At 40.0% G+C, this 15,057-nt stretch overlaps 1 long non-coding RNA gene across 1 annotated transcript in view; it reads right to left on the minus strand.

The window, feature by feature from the left end:
• LOC147301086 (uncharacterized) overlaps window positions 1–13,070 on the minus strand; it is a 37,867-nt gene extending 24,797 nt beyond the window's left edge. The window contains exons 1-2 of the long non-coding RNA XR_015127120.1: window positions 11,635–13,070; window positions 2,174–2,349 (exon numbers count right to left, since the gene is read on the minus strand). This is a non-coding gene — a long non-coding RNA (uncharacterized LOC147301086). The remainder of the gene's footprint in view (window positions 1–2,173; window positions 2,350–11,634) is intronic.
• Between the last annotated feature and the right edge of the window lie 1,987 nt (window positions 13,071–15,057).

A 15,057-nucleotide genomic window follows, 5' to 3' on the forward strand; every position in this document is an offset into this window, starting at 1 on the left:
CTGCTGTTACACCAGGCATGTTGAGGAAATGTTGAGAAGCAGCAAGGGGGCAGCGACAGGGGAGGAGGGAGGGAGGGAGGTTGTAGCCGAGAACCTGAAAGGACTCCATCTCCCTTGGCCAACATGCCATGACGGTGTGGAGCTACAGTCTGAATTGGTTTCTCTGGGGTGGCGGAGCTGGAGAGGTGATGGCAAGATGAGCCTGAATTGGGATGGAGGAGGGGGGTGGGAGGTTTGAGCAGGAGGAGATATGACATGCTGAGGTGTCTGTGTGTGCGTGTGTTTGTGTGCATGTGTGCGTGTGTGTGCGGGTGTGTGCGTGTGTGTGTGTGTGTGCATGTGTGTTTGCGTGTTCAAGAGAGAAACTAAGAGAAAGAGAAAGAAGGCACACCAGATCTGAGGTACTGTAAATGAGAGGATTACTGCTTCCCTCTCTTCAAGTCTTTCCATATACATGAGAGTGCTCAGCTGTGGAAGCAACACTGCAATGTGTGAAATCACACATGCTCCCACCGGCACTTGCTTATGGAACAATTGCAACTAATGCACAATGTGTATGGGAGTTTTGTGAGGGGAAAACACAGCATGAATGCACGCTGGTGCATGCTAGCTCTTAATTGCTGCTATGAATACAAAGAGGACGTGAAGAGTGTCACTTCTGGATTGATGCATTTCTGTGTCAAATTTAGCCTGTAGCTATGCCTCTACTTCTAAAGCTCATGTCCAGCCAAAGCTTGTTTGCATCGATTTATCTAGTTCGTGGATATGATATTGACTAAGTAGACCGGCAGCCCTCATCGAGTTGAAGCAAAGCAAAGGAGGTTTAAGAGGTGGTCTAACGCTATGGAGGAGGATAGCCACAGGCTGTGAAATCTCCTCTGATCTTCCCTTGTCTGATTCTCAAACGCAACCTCTTCTCTTGGGGGGCATGCTGATATAGAACTAAGCCAATGTCACAGAACGCTCATCTAACCCTGGAGGGAAATAAAAAAAAATCACTTCTTCTGTCTATCCCCAATGACGGCCCTCAATCTCTATGGAAGGGGCTTCATCTCCCTCTGCTTCCCTCTCCAGTACTGCCTCCATCACTCCGTCTACTTTGTTCTCTGCAGGAGGTTGAACATGCACGAGCTGAGCAGCGTTCTCACCCTTGATGGCCTGCTATAGCAACTGTTAGGATAGGGAAGGTAATCTTGTCATGTCACTCGACACTCAGGAGGAAGTGGGGAGGGAAGTGGGTGAGTCACCTACATCTGGTTTCAGCCTTCCATCATCTGCAACATTATAAAACACATAGCTTGCAAGGTTTTGCCAACTAGGTAGCAAAGTAACTGGCAACCGAAGCCAGAAATATCTGTCAATACAGTAGGATATATACTGTGATGAGCATCTAATAGAGGGGAAAAATACAAAACAGTGAACCACACATTTTCCTTTAAAATAACCAATAACTATGCAAGAAACTGGATGGGAACATTTTTAAAAATTCTACCAGTCGGGTGAAAAAGGGTTAGCTTTTATAATAATAATAATAATAATAATAATAATAATAATAATAATAATAATAATAATAATAATAATAATAATAATAATAATGAAGTAAAGAAAGAAGTATTTCTTTGTGGGAGCACAGGAAAATAAAGGGTGTTATAGAGACCAAAGAAGAGCCAACTAGAAAGAGGAGGACATAGAGGGAGAGAGATGAAAAGAGAGAATTAGTGAAGTGAGGGACTTAGCCACCCTGAAAGTCTTTCCACATGAGCACACCTTATGCACACAACAGGCTAAGGCCCCCCACCTATGTATGTTTAAAGGGATAAAGAGCGTGGACACATGAATTAAAATATAGATTATACAAGTGGCCACCCCTTCTTATCTGCCAAATCCGAAGAATCTAACAAATTGGATCAGGCACTATTAAGCAGAGGGCAAGAGATGAGTGAACAAAAAGGGTGTATGTGAAGAATGAGAAGAATGTAAAGCTCACCGCTTTTCTGTGAAGACATAAACTGTCATACTCTGAAGACTTAATTCAATGTACATTATAAATGTAAAGTTTTCAAGCAAACTAGTTCATCTGTTTATGTGGAATTAATTGAGGGTAGTTTAGAACTGTTTCAAGTTCAAGTGTGTTGACAAAAACAGATTATTAGCATAGCACTGTGTGTCTCACCTCTGCACTACAGTGATGAAGCCTCATCCTGACCCAGTCAGTGACCTTTGCTCCTCGGGGCAGGAGGCTGCTGTTTCCCTTCTGACCTTCTGCTGTCCTGTAGGTCCAGGCGCAGGCCTGCTGGTGAGGTCTGTGTATTTCTGTGTGACTGCCATCACTCTGCACTGCGCAGATTCCTGCAAAAACATAAAGCGTTAAGTTGAGAGAGGGCCCACTCCTGCAGCAGGTTATGGTCATAATCTACCTGAGCCCAGGTCACAATTTAATTTCACCACCATAAACCTTTTGCCCACGCTCTCACAGAAAATATTCGAGGATTGTTACACCAATAAAAAAGCCTTTAATTTGGACCTCCTAGTAGTATCACAGCATATTTTTTCCTAAGTTTTGATTCATAAATCGAATCAAGACTATCAAACTTCTATTTTAAATTGTCAGCTACAATTAGCGCTTTGGTTCTTAATACAGCAACACTTTATTTCAAAAAACAATATTTATACCTGAACTGGAGCAGGAATATAGCAAAGCTACAAGGAAAAAGCCACCTCATTTCTAATGAATTTCATTTATGTATTTAATATAAATTAATATAAAGAAAACCTCTATTTAATACTACAGTATTAAATGTTAAGAGTAATGCAGATTACTAATACAGCTTTACCTGTTTAGAATTACAAGAAAAATTTCTTATGTTTTTCTATTGCAGTTGCCTGTAACACCAATCTCTTCAACAAACACACACACACACACACACACACACACACACACACACACACACACACACACACACACACACACACACACACACACACACACACAAAATACTCAAAGATTACATCCAGTAAAATCTGACATCCTTTGCGGGTTTAAAGCCTGCATGTCAGCCTTTCAATCTTTTTCCTCTTTCCCTTGCATGGGTCAGAGGCTGTTGCTAGGCTACCAAACCCAGAATTCATAAGTTCAGAGAAGAGGTTTATATAGGCCACTGCAATTCAAGGTAAAACGATAATAGAAAGCTGATAAAGCTGGAATATGGGTTCAGACAATGTTGAATCACATAGACCACAAACACTGATTTATTTCACACTCAAAGGCAAACGTATAATGTTAATCATAATATTAACTTTTTTTTTTCCAAATCTGAAGTTTAAAAATGTAAGCAATTTTTTAAGGGAAAACGTATTATAGTAACTTGAAATAATGCTCACAATTATTCAAGAAAAGGATGTTACCTTGGTAATAGGTCTGTAAACCGAAAACAATGATGGACAATAAACAGCATGGCTGCTCTGTCCCAGAATTTTTGCCTGCCCTTATGAAACACACAGAGCTAAAACATAAAAATATTGTTGATAAATTGGAGGCTTACATTTCAGTGAGAAAGGCTATAGGCATGATAGATTTGGTTGGAAATGCATGCATTTCCAACCAAATCACAAAATACTCAGTCCTGTCTTTCTAGTCCTATTCTCTCTAGTCTCACCACAACTTTGTGCCATTTGTTAATGTTGCCATTATAATGCAGAATAAACCCAGGCATGTGAAACAATAAATGAGATTCAAATAGGCCTACAAATAGAGAAATCACAGAGACAATGGACAGTTTAATGCAGCCATGTGGCAGGTGCTTGTAGGCTAGACCTAGACTAGACTAGACTGGGCTCCATCTGGTGTTGAGGGCCTCCTCCTGATGGTGGAGAGGGCCCAGACAGACACATATTAATGTGGGAACACCGACGTCTAGCCTGCCTCTAAGTCACTCAGCAGACTGCATTTCAATCTCAAAGGCCTCTCCCCATATCCTCCATTTATTACCCCTCAGCAATGCATGAAATTCTACTACAGCTGGAAGGAAGCTGGGAGGCTGGTGCTGTTGTTATAGCACACAGATGACAGGGCGTGATGTATTATAAGTGCCTCAGCTTAATTATCGGTTAAATGAATAGAAGAGAGGAGAATTATAAAAAAAAGATTTCAGCACACATTGTCCACAAGTCGTAACTATTTTTCAAATACTGGGTTTATCAAATCACAATGCTGTGGCTTTGATTTCATTTGAAGGTCTTAATTCTTTATATAAAAATGTCTCACCTAGAAATAAGCTTGTACTGATTTCAGATTGTGGATATCCTGACACCATGCAAACCTTGCATAATACCAGACTCTATTACACTAACTGAACAATAACTGCACAGCACACACTAATATTATCATAATTACAACTGCAGGGAGCTAATATTTCTAACCTTACGTGTGAATGGCACATATTTACTAATATGCACAGACAATACCGACTCGCACGTACAGCAGCATGACACCACAAAAGCACAGCTCACTGAGAAGGCACAGACATCTTCTAGCTAGGTCCATTGCTAGCACCTGCCCTGCTCTGTGACGCAGTATAAGCCAGGGCCTACCAACAGTAGCACCAGGCTCTGTTCTGCTACACACTCACACACTCTCCACGGTGCAGAGCCGCAAGCAGCCACAGATTTAGCAGCTATGGCACTGAATTGGCTTGTTTAAAATTCCATATGCTTCACACTACAGAGAACATCCTGTCACTCAGTGGCAGCTCCACTCTGACTCAGATTGAGTGGAGAATGAGCAGATAATGTGCACCCCAAAAAGCATTATGAAACAAGCCTGAAAACCAGTCTGGGTGACCCAGCTGACCCTGCCTTTCAGTGATGCTGCCTCCCAAAATCCCTCTGCTTGGCCTGCTACTCTACATCAGCAATCAAATCATGCTGTGATTTGTGAGAGGCCAGAGTGCTCAGTCATATCTACCTTTTAACAGAGAAAATACAACTTAGTGGCAATGTAGCATGCTTGTTTTTCTCACCATCAAAACCAGAATGTGCCTTTGTTTTAACTGCACAACGTTGTGCTTTCCTGGCCTCAGCACAAGCATGAGCTGTTGTTTTGAACTGTTTTCTGTGTCTGTGAAGTTTTAAAATGCTCCCGATAAGGACATCAATCATGCTAAATCCACGAATACAACATGATCCCTTTGACAAACATCTGTGTCTTCTTCCTCCACTTCATAACCTGTCACACATTACTTTGATGACCTGCTACACATCCTCCTCCTTACTCCTATAGGTATAATATATTAAGCACTCTTAATGTATCTGAAAGATGGATTATTGCCATCAGAATCAACAGAAGCACATAAAGGTGAGTGTACCTCTTAAACAGAGTACTTCTGCATGGTGTGACATGGCTCGATGACGCACCTGCATTTTGCGTTTTAAAGGTAAAATACAACAATGTGCATTAACAGATTGCTACCAATAAGAAGCTTTGATTCTTAATACAATTTTTCCAAATCCAATAGGCTACACAAACAGGCCAGCAGAGAGGGGACATGGGGGCTTCTGATAGAACACGTGACATTCAAGATCCCTCCAATCAGGTGCCTCTTCTAGCTACAGCTCGTGCTCATCTCACCTCATCTCCCCTGTTTATCGGCATCGAAATAACTACACGGTTAATGCAAAAAAACAAAAAACAAAACCTATCTAAAACACCAGTCTTAGCTACTGTAACAAGGCAAGCACGTTCCATTCAAAGAGAAAGCACCAAAGCATGAACACCACTGCCGAATCGCCCTCCTCCTCATCACTCTATGAATGGAGCCTGTCTCCGGTTGCTACTGTCACTCCACGCATCCTTCTCGAAAGAAATATAGCACCATGAATCCGTTTTTTGGAGGCCATGTTCCTCTCTGCACCGGTGCACGTCCAAGGAGATGGGATACGTTTCCCTGTGCGATGCACGGACGCTGCCGCGGGCTTCCAGTCCTCCGTGCAGGCTGCATCCATCCGCTCCGGCAGCACCCCCTTCTCGGTCCGGTTCCGGCTCGCTCTGCCGTGACGACTGCAGAATTAGTTTATACATTCGGTTCTCTAGCTTTATGATATTACATAAACTCATACAGCTAGATAACCAAAGAGAAAAACTAACCCACGTCTCTTAAAGGGGCCGCCGGAGGTGCTTGTGTTGTGGTCACATGGAGCCATTGCATTCCGCCTGCATGCATGCGCACGCCTCTCTCACTCTCTCCCCCTCTCTCTCTCGCTCCCTCTCTCTATATAATGTACACACCGAAATGCGCGCATGCACAAAGCAGGTTACAGTCAAGGTAATACCCTGTTTTATTAAGATCTTTACGGTATGGCTTGTTCAGAACAAGCCTAGCATCACCAGACAGCTCCAAACTGAAAAGGCATTAATACAGAAGCAGGACAAGTAATATTAAGAAAGGAACATGGAAGCCATAGTTTACATCCCCACAATCACCACATGTGCTTCAGAGGCAAAGCAGCAATGGCACCATACAACCTGTCTTATTTTCAACCGAGCCTATTCCTACCTCGTAGCAATCAAACTGCGGACTATTCATCATCTCCGTTCTTCAAAAACACTGCTGAACTTCCTCCTACTACAAGTCCTGAGGAGCATCTGCAGGGTGAAGTCACCCAGCTGCAGGAGGAGGATGATGATACATCCACCTGTCATCTATGGACAGGCGTAACAGGAAACCCGGCTCTATGCCCTAATATAGCATACATGTACCAACTATTAATGTCCAACTTTGGCTCCTACAGCGATAACACAACACATAAGAGACGATGCTACGTCCGCTTTTTTCCCAACAGAACTCACAAACAACCGGCTTATTGTTCTTTTAAATGCCAACTCACATCGACCCATTTCAGAGCATAGAGCACAGTTTCCTCGTTGAGTGAATTAATCCATGAATTGTTTGAAAGCAAGACAAACTTCCAAAGGCCTATATAACCTACAGCACACGAGCTTCCAGCTAAATGTCAACAACATGATCTAGTGGAACAAGTCCCGCCTCACTTGATGTTACTGTGTGTTCTGGACTAAAGCATGTTGTGACAGCAGGACGAACAAGCCTTTATAATCCTTTATAATCAGCCACACATGGCTATTATACTCGAACTTGCTACTTTTCCTCGTGATAAGCGCGTCGAGCTAGAATTTAGGGGGGAGGGGGGGGGGGGGGGAATGGATTCCAAATATAAAGGCAGGACGAAATAGTAAATCGACATCTTTAATAAGGCAGTAAGCCAGTTTTGCGGTACAAATACTTATTATTTTAATAAATTAATGGTGCCCAAGTAAATCAAAGCAAATAAGGTGAATAATTTAAATTAATTGCATTATTTTTACTTTTATTTTAATTATCATAAAATTTTAGATTAGATAGGTCACGCTGAATTGAGAATAATACACAACATACTCACAGATTCTATTTGAAAGAGCAGGTTCCATAATCGGACGCTCACACCTTGCTCAGAGGCAGCAATATTAAAATCCACTAGGCAGAAATATTCTTCCAGTCTCAGATAGGGATTGAAGCCTCCTCCTTTGGCTATGTCCAGCTGTGATACCGCGTGTCGACCATGTGGGATACCGACACGCGCGAAGACAAAGCCCATTTTACACAGAACATCACCATGTGCACGTAAGAAATACACGAGAAATAATGTGGGATATCAAGCAAGCCGCAGCAAAGCCCGAGGAAGAGAAAGCGAGAGTGAGGAGAAGGCGCATAGCAGTGTCAGATATGGGGAGCAGGAGGCGGAGGGCCGCTCCGGGGCCTCGGGGTCAGACTGCCAAGGGATACGCGCGAAATTAGGTATGCTCACTGGCACGCACACATGGGTTAGCATCAGAGATATGGGGTGGATAAAACGGACACACGGAGTAATGAAAGTTCAAGACAGAGTAGACACAATGTTTTCCAGAACAGCTTCCATTAAGCTTATTCGCTATAATAAACAGATACCGCCTGTGGGAGTGGTTGTTGGACCTCAATATGAAGTCCGAAGACCCTGCCAAAATCTACTAGGAGGTGATTTCCCTCAACAATGTAAGGGCTAATTATTTTCCTTTTCTATTGTCAATCTACAGATCATGTACTGTGCTTTCCTCACATCGCTAATAACAACAGCATAGCAGAAGCCTATTCCAAAAATAAAAAAAGATAACCAGAAATGGAGATAGCCATGCAACAGTGTGTAACACCACCACAGTCACATGAATGCATGAATCTGCATGGGCAGCATACACCTGTCCGTGTTTAGGGACATCCCTAAATATCCTGTGCGTAAAGACAGGAAGTCTGCTCGTATGAAGAAAGATATAACAGCCTGCAGTCTGTTTTTGGATAAAAGCCCGTTAAGTTAAGCAGTATAGCGTTATTTTTTAATTACAAATCATCTTATTTTTACAGCCCTGTTCCATTTTCTATGCGTTTATTTTGATTATAACTACTAGGTTTCAGGAAATCAGCATTTAAGCTTTAGTTAATAATTTCAGTGAGGTGATTGTCTGGAGGTCAAATTAACAAAATGCAGAGAATGACTACAAAGCGTCAGTGTACGCAAAAACATAAATAGGAATACATTAGACGTAGGATTTCGTGCAATCTCAGTAAAAGCCTGTAATGTGTTAACTCGTCACTTTCAGCTAACGCTGCGTGTTTTAGATGGAGCTTCATAAAATTCACAACCGTTTATTCAAAAGTATATTCATAATAATCACCCCCTCCTCGCTCTCTCCTTATGTGTGTGTGTGTGTGTGTGTGTGTGTGTGTGTGTGTGTGTGTGTGTGTGTGTGTGTGTGTGTGTGTGTGCAAATAAATAAAAAAAACTCCACAAATTCACATTTTTCTTTAACTACCAACGCGCCGAATTTACGACACTAAAATATAAGGAAATAGTTTTTATCATGCTTTATTTTATTTTTTGTCTTTTTTTATTACTAAAAATGCTATAACTTTCAATTTTTCAATTAACTTAACAAGCCAATTATTCTTTATCTAAAAAAGTAATAACTGTTATTCTTTTGGAAATAAGTGAATTAAAAGCTTTGCTGAGAATTGGATAAAATCGCATTATCTGCAGCGTAAGTCGTAACTATCATTGTGTGTGCGTCTGTGTCTCCTTTTTCTTTCTGTCTTTCTCTGTTAAAATAAAATGCTTGTACTGTGCGTTAATTCTGATTGACTCTCAGTTCTGCTTTCATCAGGCTCGAGTTGATGCATCTGAGCCCGCCCCCTGACTGCGTCACGTCCTGTCAGACATGAAGTACAGTAAAGGTGTTCAGGACAACCAATTGAACCTCTTACCTTCACTCAGAGTATTCTGTTCTATTTTCATGCCCCATCTTATCCTTATCACCTCTCCGTTTTAGCCTTTATACTATAAATAAAGTAAATAAAATAGACTAGAATAAAATACACTCTCAGGGGTGATTTGTTTATACCGTTTGCTAAAGTCACATATGACTTACGGTGTATGGATTCGGTGATATCAAGGGGTGAAATGATTGCTTCTTTCTGCTTTTTCCCTACTAAATAATAAAAAAAAATAATAGCAAAAAGGTGAAAAACAAAAAAGTAAAAGTAAATTAAAAGAACAAAGCTGCAGAGTGTGTTTGAATTTTAATGTTTATCACGAAAAGTACAAAGACTGAACTTCACAAAGAAAAAGAGAAAAGGGGAGTCTCTGTCCATGGTGCTGAAACGAATGAAATTAATTGCCACTGTCGTTGTTATTTTTAGAGAAAAAGTAAAAATCTGAACTATTACGGGTTTGTAAGCAAATCTGAAAGCTCTGAGACTAAATAAAATTTAGGGAAGAATATTTTGAAATTAAAACTAAGTAAACATAGTTACAAACGTGGGGGGAAAACGACACTGAAATTCTAATCAAGAGGTTACACACCAACTTTTCAGTACTGAAATCTATTTTCTGAGAAGAATAAAATAATTTATGAATTGAATAATTATATGAATCTGCGAACAGACTTCAAGAACCAGAATCCCCTGCGTTTTAATGTGATTTAATTTAAATGTGTTGTTTTGACACGCAAACACAGCATAAATATGACCGCAATTTAACTCTAAAATTATACTTAAATGCCAGATTTACGCCCGAATTTTACGCATGAAGATGGCAGCTATAGTGTTGAGTTTAGTTTTTCTATGCAGCGAAACTGTGTGTACTGAATTTAAATGAAATGCCTTAATAAAACTTATCGCATAGAAACAAATAAAGCGGCAGTGTTGTAAGCCTGATTTTATATGATGCGGAAAAATTGTGTGTTTTAATGTTTTAAGTAGAGATGGCAGACAATTTACAGAAGTCCTGCACCTGTTGCATGGTGAGAGAAAGAAAATAGGAGAATAATCATATATATATATATATATATATATATATATATATATATATATATATATATATATATATATATATATATATATATATATATATATATATATATATATATATATATATGAAGAAATTAACTCTACTAATGAAACTATTTCATTTCTAAATAACGAAGCGAGCCATCATATATCAATATTTAGATTTCAATTGTTATATATGAAACTATTATTTTAAGTACATCTGTGAGAGATAACAAATCTCTTATAGTGTAAGTCCTGGAAATGATTGCAAATGACTGCCTTGTTGAATTTTGCCAAAATATATTTTGGCAAATAAATAAATAAGAAATAAAAAAATAACAATACTATAACTAAAGAAATATAATATATATATATATATATATATATATATATATATATATATATATATATATATATATATATATATATATATATATATATATATATATATATATTTGATTGTTTCTGCGATTTTCTGTTTCTATATACTCATCTGCAATGGCCTGATTAATTAATTTCACGCTGTAGCCCCAGAGAAGATTTTCCCACAAACAAGTGACCAAGAAAAAAAAAAAGAAGACTACGAAAGAAAAAAAAATCTCCCAAAGAAAGAAAGAAAGTCAACATCAAGTTCAACAACGTGCTGGTGCTCATTAGCATCACAATGCTGTCTGGGAGCACACAAGTCTTCTTAACAAGAGGCTCTGGCGTCAAGTCCCTCCACCTCCCAGCCAAGGGGACATTTTCCCAGGCTCTGCTAACAATCACACAACTGTTTGCTTTATAAACGCCAGCTCTGGGGCCACTAAGCCCGCCTCATCAGCGCTCAATGGATGGGCCCGCTAATATGGGATGGAAGGGCCGGCTGCCACTCATCAGTTAGAGCTCACCATAATTGACAGCGAAATTTTCAGTTTAACTTGAACCACTATGCAACCTTTACTGAAAAGTGCATTTATATTTCTGCATGATTTTTTTTAACTTACATAAATACTATTACATACAATTATTATTTTTATTATTATTATTATTATTATTATTATTATTAGTAGTAGTAGTAGTAGTAGTATTAGTATTATTATTATTATTATTAGTAGTAGTAGTAGTATTAGTATTGCTTTTAGCGATAGTGCTTTTGAAATATGTTACTCGAGCTACCTTTCCCCCCCCAGAGTCTCAAGGTTAAGACTACATGACCTTAAATTAATCATATTAAAAACATACTTACAAGCTGTGTACTCAGTAAATTCCACATCTCCAGCTGAAGTCCATTCAGTGCGTTAATTCAAGTTTCTATCGGCCATCTCTCAAGTGCAACCAAACTCTAAGAGCCCAAAGTCCAGCCAATCGATGAACAAGCCTTCGCAGATTGAGAGTAAATCTACACAATGAGTTGATCCAAACCCAAAGAAGAGTGGTTTTTCTTTTTTTCCTTTTCATGACTTTCTTTTCTTTTTTTCATTTCTTTAAAAAAAAAAATCACTGCCATTACTTCTGCATCGACACAAGCCAAGGCCGAGGTGATACTGCTGCCAGCATCCTCCTGCTTTCTCCTCACCAGCCCCCGATGACAGTATGCGGTGATGTTGCGTCGCCGGTCCCCTCCTCTCTCTCTCTCTCTCTCTCTCTCTCTCTCTCTCTCTCTCTCTCTCTCTCTCTCTCTCTCTCTCTCTCTCTCTCTTGCTCTCGCTCTCGCTCTCTCTCTCTCTCTTGCAAACATAACGCCTGGTGTGCACGACGTGTACAGAAACTCAAACATTCTTCGGTGACCATTGTGAAATCCATTGTTATGCTTGAATGACGGGTCTCTCTTTCTTTAAGTTGCATCCAGCGTTTGATATACGTGGTGAGCCGAAAAGCACAATCTCTGTGGCTGCTGGTGAGAGAGCCCAGGAGACGGAGGAGAGAAAGGAGCCAGGGAGAATCAACTGGAGACAGACGCAGACCTCAAATTTTGGTCTACTGGGAAAAAAACGACAGGGTAAAAGGCGCCCTGCTTTTTATAGTGGCATACTCTATGGCAGAAGGTTTTGTATTGCACGAAGAATTGATATGCTCATAGCCTCCATTCCCTTCCAGCCTCATCTTTCCATCTCTTGCCTCCTCATGGTCGTCAATATACAGAAGTATAGGACAAAAAATAAAACAAACAAACAAATAAATAAACAAACAAACAAACAAAACCAACAAAACAATCTGTTTTAGGCAGCGGTGGTAGTGACATCTGGAATGAGCAGTGATCTGCACACATTGCTTGACTGAGGCACCTGTGACAACATCTTGCGTACGGGAACACCGAGCCACACCGAGCAGCAAAGCACAATAAAAGCGACCGCAGATTTACACGTTTCCGTGGGTTTAAAGGCGCACTGCAGGATAAACGCTTGAACAGCAAACGATTTGTAAGAAAAGGAGAAGAGCACAGCAGCGATGTGTGATGTGCTGTTGCCGCAGCCTTAGCAGCGCAAGGAGAAGCTGATGCTTCCCCAGGGCTCCAGTGGGTCACGTTGCTTTACGTGGTGCTACGTCTTCTCCTTTGTGCGTAACAGAGCGCACGAGTGAACACTCGTGTGCCAGATGTCGGTATCAGAGCTGATAAAAACGCAGCATTCAGTCTGTAAGAAAACGAAATCATACTGCAGATACTAACATACGGAGAGGAGAGTCGAGGATAAAAGGTACAAAAACGAGCCGCGGAAACGAGCGTGATTCTTTGCGTGCTTACGTCAAGCGATGGGGTACATTCTTCCAAATGTGTCATCCAATAGACTGCGTGTGCGACGCAGGGTTAACATTCACGAGTTCAAAACACGGATGCCTGTTATAATACGGCTTTATTCCCTCTGCATTTATCTGAAAACATTTTTGGCGTGTGGACCCATTAATCCCAGAAGAAATTTTACATTTTTGACTTTCTAAACGGCAATCTGCCCCCCCCCCCCCCCCCCAAAAAAACCAAGTGTGTGCGTAAATATAACTGTCCAAATGTCAGAATTTAGGAAGATTAAAAAGAATAGGCCAAAGGGAAAGCAGTTATGTATTATTTGGCTGGTTTAAATTATAAATTAAGACAACAGAAAAGTAGAAAAGATTAACCAAGTAGAAAATACAAAGCAAGATTTAAAGTCACAATTTAAACTCAAGCCAAGGAAACCTGTTCATTATCATTATTAATTGTGGAGTTAGCAGAAGTATAGTGACAGCAGCGAGAGAATTGTTATGAATATAAATCAGACATACGGTTCGACATTAAACTGCATTTTCCCGTTTATAGAAGCAAGCAGACCATACACAAATTTAGAACAGAAACCAGAGTTTGTTTATTTTTGTTCTTAATATTTAGTCCTGCAGTCAAATTAACTTGGGTCACAGCTGCCCGTGGATCATGAGGGCTCTTACAATTAAAGACTATAAATCATATGTCCCTTTATTGTTCTCTAAATATATTAACAGTGTCGCGAGGTTCCCCTTAAGCATCCACACATCTCCAAGTGTATAATGGCGGTCAATTAAATCAAAGTGAATCAGTAATCTCGTAACTGTGGCCCTTAATAAGGCCTGCACATCCGCACTTCTTTGCCGCGTAGTTCAGATCATTCGAGCCGAAACAGCGTCACCTAACGGCACAAACTCAGAGCTGCTGTTCGGGCCTGCATGCTTATTATCTCCGGCCTACGTCCACAGCACATTGCAAACCACAAAAAACGACATATTACTCCGTGACATCAATGTAACAGGAATAGAGCCATGAATAGAAACGATAGGATGCATCAAAACGATTGATTTCTGCAGATGTAGTGACTGTAAAATTGCAGGAGTAACTGATAGGCCTGATATTTTGTGTTTATTTGTTTTCACATTACAAAGCACGCACAAAGAATTTGAAGATCGTTAGTGTCACTCTAATGGAGATGCATAATATTAGTTACTTCATCATCAAAATCCTCGTTGCATAATTGGTGGTACTGGATAATATCCATGCACAGGCCTACATGATGCTACAGAATTGTCTGCAGGGCATTATTCTCTGCAGCATTGGAGAAAAACGTGATTGATCTTCGTGCGAATGCTTTGAAATTTAGAGGCTTCAAACCGAAATAGGAGCGCATGAAACTGCGTAATCTCTTTAGCAGAATGACCCGCAGTCACCATATTTTAGAGCAGCAGTGTCTTCGTTTTCAACGTAAGTAAGCTGTAAAATCATATCTAGAATGCGCAATCAGCTAATATCAAAGGAGTCTAATATTTTATAGAGACGGGAGAAGAACGGTTGTATCTTGTTACATATTTTTGTGTTGTTTTTTGTTGTTGTTGTCTGCAGTAGAAAAGCGTTTCCATTAATACGAAGTAATGACACACATATGCACGTGTAAATGCTAAATACATCCCTTAGAGGCAATTATACTGAAGGTTTGCAAATCTACACACAGTTTAAAGAAATTTGTTGAGATTATTTTTGATTTTTTTTTAAAAATTTACATCGACGAGCAGGACATGTAGGACAACTGGAGAAAAAATAATTAAACGTTTGTCCCTTTCTTAGCACAATGTGAGGTTTAGTTGTCCTTTTAATGAAGAGTTGATATCTTTGGGCAATAAAAAAATGAATGCTTTAGAAAGTAGAGGTTTAAAAATGGTTTTCAAATACGGT

This window comes from Aulonocara sp. 'chitande type north' Nkhata Bay, linkage group LG23 (assembly GCF_057382095.1).
Source record: "Aulonocara sp. 'chitande type north' Nkhata Bay isolate Kocher_YH1m ecotype deep benthic linkage group LG23, A_spYH_male_GT1.1, whole genome shotgun sequence".
Taxonomy (NCBI): Eukaryota; Metazoa; Chordata; class Actinopteri; order Cichliformes; family Cichlidae; genus Aulonocara; species Aulonocara sp. 'chitande type north' Nkhata Bay.